The following is a 7496-nucleotide window of genomic DNA, read 5'->3' as shown; positions in this document are numbered from 1 at the left end:
AAAAATAATTGATTGGTGTCTTTAATGCGGGAGAGGCTTGGCTGTGGCTTGGTCTCCCGTGGTCTCTGCCGTCTTCCTTTTTTATAAAAATAATTGACTTGTGTTTTTAAGGCGGGAGAGGCTTGGCTGTGGCTTGGTCTCCCGGGGTCTCTCTCGTCTTCTTTTTTATAAAAATAATTGATTGGTGTCTTTAATGCTGGAGAAGCTTGGCTGTGGCTTGGTCTCCCGGGGTCTCTCTCGTCTTCTTTTTTATAAAAATAATTGATTGGTTTTTTTAATGCGGGAGAGGCTTGGCTGTGGCTTGGTCTCCCGGGGTCTCTCCCGTCTTCCTTTTTTATAAAAATAATTGATTGGTGTCTTTAATGCGGGAGAGGCTTGGCTGTGGCTTGGTCTCCCGGGGTCTCTCTCGTATTCTTTTTTTATAAAATTAATTGATTGGTGTCCATAATGCGGGAGAGGCTTGGCTGTGCCTTGGCCTCCCGGGTTCTTTCCCCGTCCTCTTTGTATATGGTTAATTGATTTGGTGTTCTTAAGGCGGGAGAGGCTTGGCTGTGCCTTGGCCTCCCGGGGTTTCTCCCGTTTTTTTTTTTATATGGTTAATTGATTTGGTGTTTTTAAGGCGGGAGAGGCTTGGCTGTGGCTTGGCCTCCCGGGGTCTCTCCCGTTTTTTTTTTTATATGGTTAATTGATTTGGTGTTTTTAAGGCGGGAGAGGCTTGGCTGAGGCTTGGCCTCCCAGGGTCTCTCCTGTTTTTTTTTTTTATATGTTTAATTGATTTGGTGTTTTTAAGGCGGGAGAGGCTTGGCTGTGGCTTGGCCTCCCGGGGTCTCTCCCGTTTTTTTTTTTATATGGTTAATTGATTTGGTGTTTTTAAGGCGGGAGAGGCTTGGCTGTGGCTTGGCCTCCCGGGGTCTCTCCCGTTTTTTTTTTTATATGGTTAATTGATTTGGTGTTTTTAAGGCGGGAGAGGCTTGGCTGAGGCTTGGCCTCCCAGGGTCTCTCCTGTTTTTTTTTTTTATATGTTTAATTGATTTGGTGTTTTTAAGGCGGGAGAGGCTTGGCTGTGGTTTGGTCTCCTGGGGTCTCTGCCGTTTTCTTTTTATAGTTTACACATTTGAAATGTGTTTTTAGCCGGGTGGGAGGGGTTTGGCTGTGGCTTGATCTCCCGAGGCCCCTTTCGTAGTCTTTGTATAAAGACATTAGTATAAAGTCAATAATATTTAATTTATTTGTGATTCTTGTAAAATAGTTTAAATAACAGTTTTCTTCAATGGACTTTTTCCTTTTGCTGGAGTCTCAATTCACTCGATCGTAAAATCGAGTGACGATTTACTCGATCGTAAAATAGAGTGACGATTTTAAATTGTGTGCAGTGTAAAACGAAAGGAATTGAGAACGAGTGGAATTGGAATCGAGTGAACGTAGGTGGGTTTCCCGGAAACGGTTAGTGATCCTTCGTTTTTAGCAGCGACGGCTCCGAATCAATAAGCCAGTGTGACAAAACAACTGTAACTCGATATTCACTTCGCTGATGCCGGTAACGCGCACGTGATCCTGGCCAGGCACTTACGCGTTCAGGGCGCTTTTAGAAAAGTACTGCTTGTGGGCTACGACTACTCTGGTGATGATGGCCTCGTCAAGCTTAAGGACTGTACAAGAGATCTGAGAGCCCACCTTTCCAGCTTTAGTTTTTTCCACAAAAAAAAATCGACGTTCAAGTATTAGTGTCAGTTTTTGGTTTTTTGACTTACAGTAATGCAGATCCTGGAACGTCGATTTTTTTGGGAAAAAAAAAATATATATATCCATAACCACCATCCCCACAATTAAAAATATAAAATTTGTTACTTTAAGGGTATCAGAGTAGTGAATTCCCCACCGACCAACCCGACCTCCCCCATCCACATCCCCCCTGGCGATAAGCGTCAATTGTGGTTATTGTTTACTTTCCTAAACCGGTTTTCTCGTTGTTCCTGCCAGTTTCTTTCAATTTCCGAGAGGATAGGAATCTTGCCAGCCTTGGTCTGTCTGGTGAAGGCCACGAAAACTAACTTATTACTAGCGCAAGCGGGTGAGGGCCGTATCTACCCTATTACTAGCACGAGCGGGTGAGGGCCGTATTTCGCCTATTAATTTTCCAATTTCAGATTTCATGTTATTATTTTTTTTCACGGAGTTGAAAAAAACTGGCAGGAGCAGCGAGAAAACGGTCTAGGAAAGTAAACAATAACCGCAATATTATTGACGCTAGGGGGAGGGGGAGGTCGGGTTGGTGGGGAATTCACTACTCAAATATACAGATTTCATATTTTTAATTGTGAGGATGGTTGTTATGGATGTCTTTTTTTTTCGTGAAAAAATCGACGTTCCAGGGTCTGCATAACTGTAAGTTAAAAAACGAAATGACACTAATACTTGAATTTTTTTCCGCCAAAAAAAAAATAAAATAATACAAAGCTGGCAAGACGGGCTCTCGCATCTCTTGTACAGTCTTCTAGCTTGACAAAGTTTTCATCATCAGGGTACGTAGTCGTAGCTTGGCCCACAAGCAGAACTTTTCAATGTTTTCAGTTTCTAAAAGCGCTCTCTACGCGCAGGATCCGATACCGAAATGCCTGGCCAGGATCACGTGCCGGTGCGCGTTACCCACGTCAGCGAAGTGAATGTTCAGTGTCACATTGGCTTATGATTTGAGCCGTCGCTGCTGAAAGCGAACACTCAAAACAACACGACAGGAACAAAGTCACACGTTTTTCTCCATTTTACTGATCGACTGCTTCATTTAAGAAGATAAAGGAGCTGTAAAGTTTGATTTGCACTACTTTTTCCTGCGACATCGAAATGGTATGCAAATTTGTTGCACATGTTTCGTAGGCTAATTGACCGGACTAAATATATTATTTTAGAGCAGAATAGGAAAGAAATCTGGGATCGGAAAACATTGAATGGCTGTCTTCAGTCAGTCTGATTGGTTTTAGGGACCAATATGTGATGTTTGGAAAGATTCACGGGCTCCAGATGTCAAGTGTTTGTGAATCGGTTCTGATCTCATAATTCGTGACGTGAATTGCGAGCCGCAAGTATCGCATGCATATTCGATCTTCCTTGAGCGGGAAAGAGTTTGAATCAGACTGAGCTTGAAACTTGGAACAAATAAAGTTCTTTTCTTCGTCTTTCGAGATATGAGATTTAATTTAGAGAAAATCACATACCAGAAACACTTTTATTTTAATGAAAATAGGCATTAGTTTCAAGGCCATTTTGAGTAGCGTACACAAATCTGCATACTGGAAGGTATCGGTATCGGTACGCTTCGATGGAATCGCCGCCATCTTGGTTTGTAAAAGCGAGCACGATCTGGGGAGAGTGTCTAAACTACTTTAGACACTCTCCCCAGATCGCGCTCGCTTTTACAAACCAAGATGGCGGCAGCTCCATCGAAGCGTACCGGTCTCGAGAATCCGACGGAAAATAGGGGGACTGTGAACAGTCTACTTCTCAACAATTCAACCACCAGGCCAACCATAGAAATTTTCAAACTGTCATTGCAGTGGGGGTTAAACTTTTGTTTGAAAGATTTTTTTTTTTTTGGGGGGGGGGGTAAAATTTTCATACACTCGATTTTTTAGAAAACCACCCCCCCCCCCCCCCCGCTAGGACGTAATAAACGATCGGTCCCTTAGGTGAAAAGCAGCAACAAATAGTGTGTGTGCGGATGACGTCACAAAATTACTGGCGGCCATGTTGGAGGACTTACGTAATCAAAATGGCGACTGAAACAACAGGGAGTGAGCCTGTGATGCTCTCAAATTATAGCGAAAATCTTGAAGGCAAGGTAAAATATAGGTATCTCGATAAAATTTCTGAGATTGGTATAGATCCGCTTCTCATCCCAGCTAAAACGTTGAGCGAGAAGTGCCTTCCACCAGTTGAATCCATGGATTTAAAACTTACTTTCGTATCTTGTGCTCGATACTAGATTTATTCCAACGCACAATTTAAAGCTTACAGAAGCCTTCAAGCTTACAACCAGATGGTTAGTGGCTTCATTTCCAGTGTCCTTGGATGTATGATTAACAAGAGGTTTGTGGTGTTGGCCAAAGTAAGACATTCGCAGAGACTGAATGAACCACTAGTGCAATTGTGGATTATAACAAACGAATAAGGTACTGTGATGTCAGCACATTGTGCAGGGTGTATGGCTGGCCTGGGTGAGTGTTGCTTACATATAGCAAGTGTACTATTCTATCTTGAAGTTGTCACCAGACAAAACGGAAGGTTAGCGTGTACGCAGGTTAAGTGTGGCTGGATTTTGCCAAGTTATGTTGAAAAGGCTGATTACGCGAGAGTTAATGACATCAACTTTTCCTCAGCAAGAAAACTGAAGGCAGCCTGGAGAAGTCTTTAAACGATCTTAGTTTGTGCGGCAAGAATGATAACAGTAATCAATCCTCTACAGGGATAAAAGAATCACCTACAGTACAGGGGTCAGTGCAGCAACCAACTAAGGATGAACTTGAACAGTTGTACAGTTCTCTCAATGAATGCAAAGTCAAACCTGTTTGTCTAAGTTTAGTAGGAACATATGCAGATGAATTTATTTCAAAACGAGAGGGATACCATCTATCCGAGATTTATGTGATGAGAAATACATAAACCTTAATTATACTGAGCTACTAGAACAGTGCTACAAAGTTGAAATAAGCCTCACAAATGAGCGAATAGAAATGATTGAGAAAGAAACCATAAACCAAGCAAAAAGCAGTGCTTTCTATCATCACAGGGCTAGACGAATTGGTGCATCTCAATGGCATGCAGCATGTCACACTGATCCTGCACAGCCATCACAATCTCTTAGGCCCAGTTCAGACGCCGAACTTTTCATGAGCCGAACTTAATTCAAATTAAGGTCGGCCCAAATCACGAAAATCCCGCCTTTTGATTCAGACGCCGAACTTAATTAGCCGAACTTAATTTACTTGAAGCAAAACTAATCGAGATGTCAGCGTTTTTTTTTTTTTTTTTTTATTCTTTTATTTGAAATACGTTATAATAATTTATGCATTAGGTTCGGCTCATGAAAAGTTCGGCGTCTGAATCAAAGCTGTTCCAAAGCCGAAATTCCCGGCTGAGCCAGGCGGGAAGAACGGCTGGGCCGTTCCAAATTGAAACAGCCGTTCTCAACTGATTCAGACGCCGAACTTTTCATGTGCTTAATTCAAGGTATTAGGTTCGGCTCATGAAAAGTTCGGCGTCTGAACCGGGCCTTATCAGAACAATTTGTTATCCCGACGTGTTGAACTTCCCTTCTGCAGCTACAAGGCATGGCTGCAAACATGAAGAGTTGGCAACAGTGGCAATCGCTGAATATGAAAAGCAGATGAAGGCAAAACATAACAACTTTAAAGCAGTCAAGTGTGGTACATTCATAAACAAAGATTACCCATTTTTGCATGCCACTCCCGATTTCATTTGTTCCCATGACTGTTGTGGCCTTGGGTTGGGTGAGGTTAAGTGTCCCTACTGCATTGATGCGAAAGAGTTTGACTCTTATGTCAAACGTGGCAATGTTTACAGTGATCTTGAGAGTTTTAAAATTTTCAACATGAATCTAAGTTTGTTGAAATTAGAAGATGTTTAAAATACCTTACAGCAATATTTCTGATATCTGATAAAATAAGGGACAATGTCAATCAGGACATTATAGCATTGCATTAATGTTATGACCCTAGAATTATGAGCATTATCAATTATTTTTTCAATAAGTGTACCAAATTGAAATGCAAAGCCATGTTTAGTTCACTTACAAAGAGTGAGTTTTAGTCAAATGGTATGATTGGAGGGCACAGATTCACTAATGCAGAACATACCCTGATGATTCTATCAATCAAAGGGGTTTCCTTCTCTTCTTTTTTCCTGCATGTGAGGTAATCTGTAGGTAATGTACTTTGCAAAATAGTGTATTTTTGACTCAAAACTCCAATCACCCTTTCCACGTGTATTCGTGCGTTTGCAATTTTTCTTGTCTTCTCCACATCGATTGGATCTAACTGACTTTTCCCTTTGGTAAAAGCAGGGATATTTAAGCTTGCCTGGTAGTACCATATGCTTTTCATGGACAGTGAACCCTCTGTCTGCAAGAACTAAGTCTCCAGGCAACAAGTTTGTAAGGAAACCAGAGTTTTCAGTTACAAACTTATCTGATGCCCTACCACCCCATGCTTTACTGACAAATGAAATTGATCCTTGGGGGGTAATGCCAATGAGCACCTTAACGGTGTTGTGGTGCTTATAATTAGAAAATGTTTGTGCCCTTGCCAGCAAATTGGTAGGCCTGTCAATGAAAATCTCAAAACAGTCGATAATCACAGTTGTTTTTAGACCAAATGCATCTATGAAACATTTCGGCATGGTTTTCTGAAGGTCTTTGCGCTCAGGCCACACTATCAAAGGAGACAAGCGAATATCCATTACCTCGATCCATGAATTGAAGACTCTTGAAACAACAAATCGAGATACACCAAACCGATAGGCGAGATCCTGGTGAGGTACGTTTAGCCTTAATTTCATAAGGACCATAATAAATTCTTGAAACTTGCTTAAGCGAGCACGGGAGAATTGCCTAGTTGCGTGAGGAGCAATAAAGGAAAATGTTTTTATCAAAATCTCGTATGAAGGCAATCCAGTGTAAAATTTGACCTTGTCATCGTCATTACAAAAATACTCTTCATCATAAACTTGTCCTGGCGCCCCCTGCCGACCAGCTAGACAGGCAGATTCGTCTGTATTTGTGGCAACATGTTTTAATTTTAACTCTCTCATATCAGCTGTAACATCTTCGATGTCATCAATTAACGCTTCAACTGGCTCGCTAGCCTCCTCCAGTTTCATAACTTTCACTTTTTCCTTTTCTTCTCTTTCGGCTTTACGTTTTCTGCGCTCCTTGATTCTGGCACTACGCTCCAGATTAGCTTGTGATTTTGCTGTTTCGTCGATTGATTTTTTCTCGTGACCAAGGTGCACAGTTGGGATCCAATCGGGATTGAATCTATCCCAAAGTGCCACTGATAAAATGTTTCCCACAAACTCTGTCGTTTTCTAAAATCTTTTCTGTCAAGTCATCTCTGCTGATTGCCGCTAACCAAAGAGTACGTCTTTCTGATGACAATCTTTCCGTTTGTTCTCCTTGGTTTGTTAAAACTTTCGGAACACGGCAAAACGCTACATTCGGACACTTGTCGCTTTTGTTCCCACAACCAACAATTAAACAAAACGACGGCATTATATCAACAAGACCAATTCACACTCTAGTTTGATCGTTCGAAGGCTGCTTGCACTGAAACTCGCGTGGATCAAGGCAATTTTTCTCATAGAAACCATTTAATTCGAATAAAAAAATTCAGGCAGACAAATTGTAGCGTGCAATCAATGAACCGAGACAAATCGCGCAGAGATACGCCGTGAGACTGGTAGATTTTACAATTTTTTGTCATGAT

General features: G+C 41.6%; 1 pseudogene; it reads right to left on the bottom strand.

The window, feature by feature from the left end:
* Positions 1-5315: 5315 nt before the first annotated feature.
* LOC146453162 (uncharacterized) lies at positions 5316-6557 on the bottom strand (annotated as a pseudogene).
* Between the last annotated feature and the right edge of the window lie 939 nt (positions 6558-7496).

Source organism: Pavona decussata, unplaced genomic scaffold, assembly GCF_977016875.1.
Source record: "Pavona decussata unplaced genomic scaffold, jaPavDecu1.1 SCAFFOLD_348, whole genome shotgun sequence".
Taxonomy (NCBI): Eukaryota; Metazoa; Cnidaria; class Anthozoa; order Scleractinia; family Agariciidae; genus Pavona; species Pavona decussata.
Note: the sequence above shows the minus strand (reverse complement) of the source record. Positions and strands in the feature narration are given on the sequence as shown.